At 43.3% G+C, this 12,414-nt stretch overlaps 1 protein-coding gene and 1 pseudogene across 3 annotated transcripts in view; both read right to left on the bottom strand.

Annotated features, from left to right (window-relative positions):
* The window catches only part of LOC140302299 (uncharacterized), a 334,032-nt pseudogene that overhangs the window by 165,830 nt on the left and 155,788 nt on the right, over nt 1-12,414 (bottom strand).
* The window catches only part of pcsk6 (proprotein convertase subtilisin/kexin type 6), a 171,998-nt gene that overhangs the window by 142,260 nt on the left and 17,324 nt on the right, over nt 1-12,414 (bottom strand). The gene's annotated exons all lie outside the window — the stretch shown is intronic.

Below are 12,414 nucleotides of genomic sequence, written 5' to 3'. Positions count from 1 at the left end.
CCACAGTTGCACCTCATCACGAATCACCTCCCTACAGTCTTTAGTTTCCAGGTTCACTCATAGTCTTTGCGAAATCCTCACTTCACTTCCCTTTCCATGATTGAAGTCACGTTTCACCTCATAGCCACAGTTAAAATTCTTAGTCTTGTTATTCGTAGTCTTGTTCGTTATTTATCCGAAGTCTTGTTTTTCTATAGTTAGCATGACTATAGGCCGCGACTTTTTCCCCATTTTTTCCCCATTTTTCGACCCTGCGGCTTATATAACAGTGCGGCTTATCTATGGATTTTTACAGCTAACGGCCACTAGGGGGATACCTAAATCTATGGATTTTACATCCACCATGTTGACGTCACATTTGCTTCAACACACAAGTAGCCGCGCGCACGGGAACGCGGAGGTCCTCCGGAAGCAGACTTCTACCGCGAGTGGTACGAGACAGAACGACAGCGAGAAAGACGGACATTGCGAGCGCAAGACAGTTTGTGAGACACCCTCACAATCGGAAAACAAACGTAGAAATGCATATGATGCAGCTTTTAAGTTAAAGGCAGTCAATTTGGCAGTAAATGAAGGAAATAGAACCGCTGCACGTAACCTTGGAATCAACGAGTCAATGGTGAGACGTTGGAGACGCCAGCAGGAAGAATTGTCTCAATGCAAAAAGTCAAAAAAAGCTTTCAGAGGTCACAAAAGCAAATGGCCCGAACTTGAAGACGTTCTCGAAGATTGGGTGAACACACAAAGAACAGACGGCCGAGGTGTTTCCACCGTGCAGATCCGACTGAAGGCCAAAGCAGTCACCACCGAAATGAAAATTGAACATTTTAGAGGTGGACCATCCTAGTGTTTCCGATTTATGTAGCGAAAGGGACTGTCCATCAGGGCGCGGACGACTGTGTGCCAGCAACTCCCTCCCGACTACCAGGAAAAAATAACAAACTTTGGCGAATTCACACAAAGAAAGATAGAGGAATACTCCATCGGACCGGACCAGATCATAAATATGGATGAAGTGCCATTAACATTTGACCTGCCTCTCACTAGGACTGTTAACAAGAAAGGTGAATCGTCCGTCACGTTGAGAACCACTGGACACGAGCGAACAAATTTCACTTGTGTTCTTGGCTGCACAGCATCTGGAGTGAAGCTTCCGCCAATGGTGATTTTTAAGAGGACTACAATGCCAAAAGAAAAGATCCCAAACGGCATCTCCTTTAAAGTCAACAAGAAAGGGTGGATGATGGAAAGCGTAATGAAGGAGTGGCTGAATGAGTGCTACGTCAAACGCCCTGGAGGATACTTTCGGCAAAAAAAAGCTTTGCTCGTTTTGGACAGTATGAGGGCGCATATAACAGATTCGGTTAAAGCAGCCATCAAGAGCACAAACTCTGTTCCAGCTTTGATTCCTGGGGGCACAACGAAGCATCTGCAGCCACTCGACATCAGTGTCAATCGTGCGTTCAAAGTGGCACTACGCGTTCAGTGGGAGGCGTGGATGACGAAGGGTGATAAATCGTTCACCAAAACGGGTCGCATGAGAAAAGTCACCTTCGCACAAGTTTGCGAGTGGATCCTGATGGCGTGGAGGAGTGTAAAAAAATCCACAATCACCAACGGGTTCAGAAAGGCTGGACTGCTGCGTGATGGAGAGGAGGACGCCGCCACACCTGAGGCCTTTCAGAGGCTGTTCGATTCCGACAGTGACGAAGAGGAGTTCGTTGGTTTTGAGAGCGACATCGAAAGAGAGGGGAGAGTGGCTGACGAAGCCCTGAACCTATTTGTTTCCGACACTGAAGATGAGGAATTTTGTGGTTTTAGTACGGAGGAAGAAGACGAAGATGAGGATTAATGACTTGACTTTTCTGGTTACAGCCGTGTACTTCACCAAAGATGAAGAGGAGGGTTACGGTAATAACTTTTCTGGTAGGCTGATAACCGTATATTTTAAGCAGCCGTGTTACTGCAATTTTAGGTTTACTGTCGTGTTACAGGCACTTTATTTGTTGATGATGTTGATGAAGATGAAGATGAAGAGGAGGATTACGGTAATAACTTTTCTGGTAGGCTGATAACCGTATATTTTAAGCGGCCGTGTTACTGCAATTTTAGGTTTACTGTCGTGTTACAGGCACTTTATTTGTTGATGATGTTGATGAAGATGAAGATGAAGAAGAGGATTACGGTAATAACTTTTCTGGTAGGCTGATAACCGTATATTTTAAGCAGCCGTGTTACTGCAATTTTAGGTTTACTGTCGTGTTACAGGCACTTTATTTGTTGATGATGTTGATGAAGAGGAGGATTACGGTAATAACTTTTCTGGTAGGCTGATAACCGTATATTTTAAGCAGCCGTGTTACTGCAATTTAGACTTACTGTCGTGTTACAGGCACTTTATTTGTCGTTGTAGCTTTATATGTTCTGTAGCTTCTGTAGCTACTATTGCACTAAATGGTTGAAAACGTTATGCAAATATGCAACTTGTGTTGAAATGTTAATAAATAGGAGCTTCCCCAAACAGTTGCCTCTTTCCCAACAATCCCCTCTGTGCACGAACCATATGGTAATTAAACATAAAAAACCTGGGCTTATAGTCAGGTGCGGCTTGTATATGTACAAATCATGCAATTTAGCTTCTGCGGCTTATATTCAGGTGCGGCTAATAGTCCGGAAAGTACGGTAAGTATTTTTTGATAACCGGCTCAGCCACGACCTTTGTTCTGCCTTGTGTACATTTTGTTAATAAAACCAAGTTTATTTTTCGGAAGTGTGCATCTGGGTCCTCCCTTCTCTCGAACCTCAATTCTGACAGAAAGCTAGACTTTATATAATTAAAACATGAGACATTTAGCAAAGTCAGTCTTACAAATTATGTCAATAGCCCCTGTATATCCTGTAAGTCACAGAATGAATTTGCTTATTTATTCAGAAATAAAATTCACAAAGTTCTAAGCTTTCGTCACCAAAGTAATCTAACTCTTCTGTGTTTGCATCCACTATAAGCGATTCTGTCACAAGATTAAAACCTACTGCCTGATACAGTACATGTCCCAATTGTAATGCTCAAACCCAAACGCTTCTGATTCATTTGGGCATAACCGTTGGACCTTTGGAGGTGTCCTGTGCTGTGTGGCACACTCGTGTTCACTATGATGGTGACTTTGGGATGATTCTCTCTTTGTATGCAGTAAGTCACGAATCTTAATTTGCCCTAGAGGCAGACAATGGTCCGGATGCAGTCTGCTGCAGCAGCTATGGACATACTGTATCTTTCTTGCGTCTTCTTGAGATTTTCTACAGAGCCTTTTTCTATGAAACCAGAGATTTCTGAAACATTTTTCAATACTGGTTTGGATTATTTCCTGCTTGAAGGACTATTGTTGGTAACTTTGGCAATTTTTTTACAACTGTTATGATGTAAAAAAATTCTTCCGGCTCTCAACGAAGGCGGTCACATTTCTCTTCTCTCCTCTATCTTCCCTTTCCCTTATCTTCCCTGCTTTTCTTCACTTCTTGTCCTGTCCTGTCTCAAACTTTAGTGCCTCTCTCCGCATTGCTCTCAAAATTAAAATCATGGAATTGGTCAACTGGCCCCAAGCTGACTGACATGATTGAAGCAGTGGGCAGAGCTGTTGTCGCTCAGACTGTGGTCATAACCGCAACATGGAAAACATCTTGGAGAAGCTTGTGGCTTTGCAAAGGCGTATGGATCGTTTTTGTGACCAGAATGGACACAAAAAATGGACAGAAAAGTAAGTTGTGTCCATTGAAATACGACTAATCGCCCTAACCCAACAATCTTAATCTAATCTGCATTCTTGCTCCTGGCACCGGCCTTGGCCAAGGTCACAACTGAAACAACTCTCCCTGAGATCGCTGCTGCGAGACACTCTTGCCTTTCCCCCCTCCCTTTCTTCACGGATACCTGGTGATTGTTGACTCATCTGGGACCCAATCAAGGACTGCTGCTGCTGTGGTATCACAATGACATCCTGTGAACTGAAACACTGGTTGAGAGCCAGACATAGAAACTCGCTGGGCTTACCCCCATCCAACACCTTCAAGTTGTTTGTGTGTTTTTATGTGTGAAGCAAGCAAATGTTTACTTATGTTTTGAGTTATATGTTGAATGATGAGCTTATGTTTGCTGTTCTTGATGTTGCTGAGGTTTTTTGTCCTGGCCCCACAGCCCCAGCTCATCACTGAAATTATATACAAAGTGCACTTGAGCATACAGAAAGAATGAAAGAAATGACCTAATCTGATAAATGACAGTTTTTTCTTTTCATATTACAAAAATAGTTTACATTTTTAACCTGAGAAAGAACCATAAAACTGGTGCAGATCATACACACCCAGGGGTCTGTTCAGCTTTCATACTGAAAGAATACGTACTCACAAAATTTGAAAAGTAACGAAATATCCATGTACACATGCTCATGTGTGCTCGACTTTCCTTTATGAATCTTTGATTGAGAGTGATTCAGCGCCACTAAGCCTGCTTTGGTTCCTACTACAAATGACTGTGCAAGAATAGCAGATTCTGATTAACAAAACATTATTTAGTGGTTCACCTTTGGGATAAGTAAGAAACAGAAGATCATGTAGTGACATTTCCGGTGCCAGGACTCTGATCCAGTAGCTCCATATGTGTAGTGTTGTTTTAGCATTTAGAGTGTTTATTTATTTTTATCTTTAACTACACACCTCAAGGTTAATGCAGCTGGTATAGAGAAATGCACAGCATACATTTTGGGGGAAGAAAAAGATAGAAAAGCCCTCCACTTCCTGTTCCTGCTTACCGTGTTCTTCTTGCAACAACACCATCAAATTGATACAGATCAGTAAAGCCAAGCTGACACTGGAGGAGCGTCAGAGGCAGATTGAGGCAGCAGAGTGCTTTTATCGTGGCAAAACGGGACGTTTCATTGCTACCTGTCCTCTGTGGCTAAAATACTTCACCTGCAAGTAAGTTTGGGGATATTGGTGGGCAGCTCCTCACAAACAGCACTTTCCTGTTTAACATTGTCAGCCACAGTGTATTGTCACTACTATTATAGCCTCAGCTCTCCATGGTCACATTCTGGAAACAATAACCCACCAAATGGAGCCTATCTGCCTAGTCGTTTCAGGCAACCACTGTGAGTATCTGGTGTTTTACATCTTCTCAGCTCCTAACACACCTGTCATCCTAGTGTATCCCTGGTTGGAAAAGCACAATCTTCACATTAATTTTTCTGAGTACCATGACTTGCAGCAGATGTTTAGGTAAGATAAGGCTCTCTCTCTCACCCTCCACATTGGCCATATGGCTTTGCAATTGACGCTCTTCCCAGAGCACTGCTACTCACCAGCCACCTATACAAACTTTCTTCACCTGAGAAAAAATACATGGAAAAATACATCAGGGAGTCTGCAAGTATAATTCAACCATATTCCTCTCCAGTGGGCACAGAAAAACACCAGAGAAGGCCCCTTTGTGCCAATTCTGTTTAATACTAATTATCAACAAATGAACATAGTTCAAATTACATGTGCTGTTAAATAACCACCACTAGCACTTAATAAACAGCAAGTGGTGTTTAATAATGCCTGGTGGGGTCTAATAATCAACACTTTCAGGTTTTTACAGCCATTAAGTCATGCCCCCGATTTGTCACCCAATGAGTAAATAACAAGTAAAGACCTTACAAAGGAAACCCTGATCATGGCTTTGCAGTTTGTTGGTAGACTAGAGAAACACCTCACTCAGGCATTCCATTCCATTCAGCTCAATTCAATTCAGTTTTATTTGCATAGACAACAGCTGTAAGACAACAAATGTCATCTTAAGACAAGAAAGACTGAATCTATTTGTTCGTATTATTTGTACATTTAACTTATTGTGATTATCTTCAAATTTAAGAAGTACAGTGTAGTTATATATTTGGCTTGTGAGAAATTTCATGCTTAAAAGCTGTCATTATGGCATTCAAATGACCAGGCAGTAGATTTCATTGTCATTTGTCAGTTGTCTGTATGCCTGATCAACCTTTTTTTGTAGATGATTGTAGTTCTTTTGGCTTCATTAAGCAGAGACCTCCAGCAGGCACTACAAGAGTCCATGGTCCTCAGTCAAAAAAGGGTGGATTGTCCCCTCCAGAATTAACTCTCGCCACAAAGGGAAGAAGTATCTTGGAGTCAAGTTCACATGCGGTGAGAATGAAGCGGGAGGTTGAGGATTTGGAGCAGTGTCTGCAGTGATGCAGTCGTTACACTACTCTGTGATTGTGAAGAGAGAGCTGATCAAAAAGCAAAGCTATTTACCAGTTGATCTATGTTCAACCCTCATCTGTAGTCATGAGCTGTGCTGACTGAAATAATGAGAATGCTAATACGAACAGCGAAATGTGCTTCCTCTGGGTGCCTGGGCTCACCCTTAGGGATGAGAAACATGGTCATGATAGAGGGGCTCAGAATAGAACTGCATGAATCTCAAATGGGGAAAAAATCATGGTGGATATCTATACTGATATAGACTGGGTAAAGTGTTAGGAAAGAACGGATGGCACATTGTTTGATGGAAAAGAAGATTATAAACCTACAGAGGGCTGAATTCAAAGACACCCTTAAAATCTAAGTGAAAAGATGATGTGGCAGGCTAGTCCATTTTGTCGAAATGTCATTGCAGCAACTATATGTACACATGCATGACAATGTCAGGGCATGCTCCAAATGAAACAAATGGTGTCATGGGGGATCTCCTCCCAGATCTGGATCAGGGGATCACTGAGCTCCTTGACAGCCTGCGGTGCATCCTGGCAGCCTCAGATGGACTAAAACATAATGTGCCAAAGGTGGTCTATTGGATTCAGGTCAGGCGAGAGTGGGGGCCAGTCAGTGGTATCAATTCTTTCATCCTCCAGGAACTGCCTGCATAGTCTCACCACATGAGGCCGGGCACTGTCATGCACCAGGAGGAACTCAGGACCAGCATAGAGTCTGACAGGGGCTCCAAGGATTTCATCATAACACCTAAAAGCAGTAAAGCTTACAGTATGGTTGCCGCGATGACGTCACGGTGTCGTGCCAACCATTTATAGTGATGCAAGTCAATGGACCAGTAGTTACAATTTTCTCTGTCACAGAGGTGTTGTTACTACGTGAAGGCAACTACTAACTACTCTACAACAACGGAAGTGGAGAAGAAGTTGCAGAAGTTAAAATTTCAATAGGTGTGTTATCACCATAATAGTCTGATATAGTACTTAGAATATTGTTATAGGACTTTTAAGTGTATTGTGTTACATTTTCTTTGCTTGTTTGTTATGAAATAGTGTGCTTCAATGGACACACTTGGGAATTATCGTTGCCTTTCAGGCTTTCACGTATCTGTCCCGTAGCTTCTTCCACGCACTCTTACAAAACTCTCTCTCTTTCCCCAAAGTTCTGCCAATCTCCGTCCTTGAGTTATGGGAGTTAACGTGGTCACTATGTTGTTTCAGTGCAGTATTGTCCAGGTGCCTGTACAGACGCACTTCCTCACTCTTTTTTCGAATTGGCCCATCTGGTTTGTCATTCTCTGCACACGCCAAGTTACAAATTTTGACTGGTGCACGACTACGCGCCGCGCCGCTTTTTTATGGTGCGCACCAGGCTGAAATACATCATTTTGACATTACGCGCCGTCAGCGCCATAAGGTATGCGTCAACTATAAAACAAGCTCAAGGGTCCCTTTTTCTAGCCCAGGGGTCAGCAACACTCAAAGAGCCATTTGAACCCGTTTCCCACAGAAAATACCGGGAGCCACAAAACCCTTTTGACATCTAAAATGAAGATAACACTGCATATATATAAATATATATATGGGTTTTTTTGCCTTTGTGCTATGTATAAAAAAGTATAATGAGTACTCAATGTCTAGTCCTCCTCGTGTTTATAAAATAAAAAGCCGAACTTAAGTTATCCACCTGCAGCAAACCAAAAATGCCGTCTGTCCGTTGAAAAGCTCAATAACTTGTGTGCCGGCGGGTGCCTCACATTAGCGGTTGTGATGCATATTTCCAATGATAAGAAATTAAACATGTTTTATTTTAATGTTACAAGATCACCATCATCTTCTAATTTAAAATGACATATAAATGGCAAGATAGTAGACATTTAAAAAACTAACATAATAATTAAAATAGAATACATATAAATTAAATACTCACTATTTATTTTCCAAAGCTACAGGGAACCGCAGCAGAATAATAATAATAATAATGATACATTTTATTTTAAAAAAGCGCCTTTCTTGACACTCAAGGACACATTAAAAACACAATAAATAAGATGATACAAGTTAAAAAAAGTAATGAGGCTAGAGGGAGAATGCAGCTTGGAACAGATGGGTTTTGAGTTTTGATATGAAGAGGGGTAAAGAGTCAATGTTGCGGATGTCTGGTGGGAGTGAGTTCCAGAGTTTGGGAGCAGAGCGACTGAAAGCTCTGCTCCCCATGGTGCTGAGATGGGCAGAGGGCACAAAGAGGTGGAGGGAGGAGGAAGACCTGAGGGAGCGAGAGGGAATGACGATGGAGAGGAGATCAGACAGATATGGGGGGGCGAGGTTGTGGATTACCTTGAATGTATGGAGAAGGATCTTGAATGTCCCTCTGAATCTGAGCCAGTGAAGCTGCTGGAGGATGGGGGTGATATGGTGAAAAGAAGGGGTTCTGGTAATGATGCGGGCTGCAGAGTTTTGGACCAGTTGAAGCTTATGAAGGGATTTGTAAGGGGCACCGAAAAGGAGTGAGTTGCAATAATTGATGCGGGAGGTGACGAGGCTGTGGACCAGGATAGCAGTGGTGTGAGGAGTGAGAGAGGGGCTGACATGATTAATGTTATGTAAATGGAAATGTGCAGACCGGGTAATGTTATTGATGTGAGAGTGGAAAGAAAGTGTGCTGTTGAGGATGACACCCAGACTCTTAACCTGGGGGGAGGGGGACACTATGGAGTTGTCTATGGTGAGGGAGAAACTGTCAACTTTGGATAGGGTGGATTTGGTGCGAACAAGGAGGAGTTCAGTTTTATCACTGTTGAGTTTAAGGAAGTTTTAGGTGAACCAGGATTCAATTTGAGAGAGGCAGTGGGTGAGGAAGGAGGGGGAGGGGGGGTTTACTGGACAATAGAACTGGGTGTCATCCGCGAAGCAGTGAAAATTTAAACCAAATTCCCTGAAAATATTGCCAAGTGGGAGGAGGTAGATGATGAAGAGGATGGGCCCCCGGACAGAGCCCTGAGGAACACCTAAAGTGATGGGGGAGGGCTGAGAAGAGAAGGATTTGAGCTGTATGAACTGAGTGTGGCCTGTGAGAGTGTAACCAGTGCAGGGGGGTGCTGATGATGCCTAAGGAAGAGAGTCTATTGAGGAGAATGGGGTGAGAAATGGTGTCAAAGGCCACACTCAGATCAAGGAGGATGAGGATGGAGATGAAGCCGGAGTCAGCTGCCATGAGGAAGTCGTTGGTGATCTTTATGAGGGCTGTTTCTGTGCTGTGGCGGGGATGGAAACCGGACAGGAATTGTTCGTAAAGGCTGTTATTGGTGAGATGGGAGTAAAGTTGGGAAGCAACATTTTTTTCTAAGATTTTGGAAATGAAAGGAAGGTGAGAAATGGGGCGAAGGTTACTGAAGTCATTGGGGACTGACAGCTGCACACTTAAAAGAAGCGGGAACAATTCCAGTGGATAATGAGGAGTGGATGATGGCAGATATGAGGGGGAGCAGAGAAGGGAGGCAGGATTTGACCAGAACTGTGGGGAGGGGGTCAAGAAAACAACAAGAGTTTTGGTGTGGCTTGCATTTGACCAGATAAGTCCGGAGTAATATTGTGCTTTAGCATGAGAAATGGAGTCCTTGTAAAGAGAAAGCTGAGCTGTGTAAATGTCTTTATGGATGGTGAGACCAGATCTCCTATAGAGTCTTCCAAGCTGTCGATTTTTGGATTTCATGGAACGGAGATCAGGAGTGAACAAATTAGGTCAAGGGTGTGACCCTTGATAGGTGTGGGGAAATCTGAAAACTGTTTGAAGCCAAGACTGTCAAGGGATGAAGAGAAGTCTATGGTGAGGGGAAGAGCAGTGTTGTCCATATGTATATTGAAATCCCCAAGCAGGATAACATAAGGTGAGAGAGTGGAGAGGTGGGTGAGGAGGGCAGAGAATTAATTTAGAAAGTCTTTGTGAGAGTTAGGGTCGGGGATGGTAAACTGTGGCAATGATAATAGGGGTGGGTCCAGAAATTTGACAGGCAAGGCATTCTAGTGAGGAGAGAGGTGGCACAGAGACTGGAAGGACCTTCTACTTCTTGCGGTACAGTATTGCGAGACCATCTCCGCGACCCGAACCACGAGGTTTGCAAGAATAAACAAATCCCGGAGGAGTAGAATCGTTGAGCTGGGAGAAATCCTCAGGAACTTGCCAAGTCTCATTTAAAGAGAAAAAGTCAAACTTACGGTCAGTAAGGATATCTTGGATGAGATGTCCTTTGCCCGTGAGGGAGCGGATGTTCAGGAAACCGAAGTTGACGTCGGTGTTGTTATTGGTTGAGAGGAGCGTTAGCCGACCTAGCCAGGCTGACTAACACACTGTGATCAACGGTCCGGCCGGTGTTTCTCGGAGCCTGGTGAGTGTAGACCCAGAAGGAGGTAATCCCCTTGAGGCCGCCAAAGTGGAAGCTCTGCTGAGGTCTGTGCATCCTCCCATGAATATGCCTCCCCAGGCCACCACTGACCCACCACTAAACAAGTTATGCAAGTCAATGTCAACCAGTCAGTGTTACAGACAGCACAACGTTCTCCACGAGTTCTCCAGACCCTTTTACGTCTGTCACATGTGCTCAGGATGAACCTGCTCTCATCTGTGAAAAACACAGGGTGCCAGTGGTAGACCTGCCAAATTCTGGTATTCTATGACAAATGCCAGTTGAGCTCCACAGTCCTGGGCAGTGAGCACACCCTAAATGAAGTCTGTTTCTGATTATTTGGTCAGAGACTTTTACATCAGTGCCCTGCTGGAGGCGATTTTGTAGGGTTCTGGTAGTGTTTATCCTGTTCCTCCTTGCACAAAGGAGCAGATACTGGTCCTGCGGTTGGGTTAAGGACCTTCTAGTTTGTTAGTTTATTTGTCCAAAAGGGACAGATATGTACACATGCCATATACACATTTGGAAAACATCACAAATATGCATTTATAACATCATACATAAGACACTTGTGGTATATTTTTCTTTTTTCTGTTATTTAAGAATGCTATGGCAGAGGGAATCAGGCCGTTTTTAAATCCTACCTTGTTCCACCACAGTGTCCTGTATCTCTATCCTGAGGGAAGGATTATAATGTATTGGTGGAGTAGATGGGTGTTGTCTTGAGATATTGTATCTGAAATGTCTGTAATGGTTTTAAAGTTTTGTTCTGGGAGGTTTGGAGTGGAGAGTCCTATAATTTTGCTAACAATTTTGGTTATGTAAGTGAGTTTGTTCCGCTTTGTGACACTGAGCATATTGAAGAAGCATGTGGAAAACAATTACAGGCTGAATAATGCTTTTGCATAATAGTAGGAGATGAGGAGCTACATTGAGTCCTTTTAGTTTGCAGATGATGAACAGTCTCTGGTCACATCTCTTTTGTATATCTAATGTGTGTATGTCAGTGCGTATGCGTTTATTGTCTATTATGAGTGAATTGTGAGACCAAGGTATTCGAAATTGTCAACAACTTCAACAGCTTCATTTTGTATGGTGGTGGGTTGTAAATGTTCTGTGCTGCGAAGAACCATTTCCGTTGTTTTATTGACATTGAGATGAAGATGGTTTTGCTTGCACCACAGGAAAATAGTGAACTGAGTTTTCATATTCCTGTAAAGAGTTATTTTCTTTGAGGAAACCTATGGTGGCTGTGTGATCTGCATTATTAATATATAGAGAGGTGGGTGAAGGGCTGATACAGTCATTTGTGTATAGGACATAGAGTAGGGGGCTCAACACACAATCTTGGGGGGCTACCAGTGTTGCTGCTGATTGGGAAAGTTATTGTTGTGCCTATTCAAACAGACTGCTGCCTGTCTGAGAGAAAATTGAGAGAGTCTTGTCGAGAGTAGTTTCTGGATCAACTGATGTCTCCGGATGGTATTAAAAGCGGAGCTGAAATCAGCAAAAAGAGTTCTGGCAGAGGTGCCTGAGTTATCCAGGTGTTGGAGGAGATATGGCAGGCAGACCACAGCATCCTCTGTACTCCTCTTAGCCTCATAGGCAAACTGAAGCCGATCCAGTTGTTCATTGACAAATGGTAGTATAGTGCCTAGCAGCAGGTCTTCCAGGCATTTCATGATTATGGAAGTGAGAGAAATGGGGTGGAAATCTTCGGGTTCTGTAGGTCGAGGCTTTTGTGG

Source organism: Leuresthes tenuis, unplaced genomic scaffold, assembly GCF_036924035.1.
Source record: "Leuresthes tenuis unplaced genomic scaffold, fLeuTen1.0.hap1 SCAF_2, whole genome shotgun sequence".
NCBI lineage: Eukaryota > Metazoa > Chordata > Actinopteri > Atheriniformes > Atherinopsidae > Leuresthes > Leuresthes tenuis.
The sequence above is the reverse complement of the archived record's forward strand: the minus strand, read 5'-3'. Positions and strand labels throughout refer to the sequence as shown.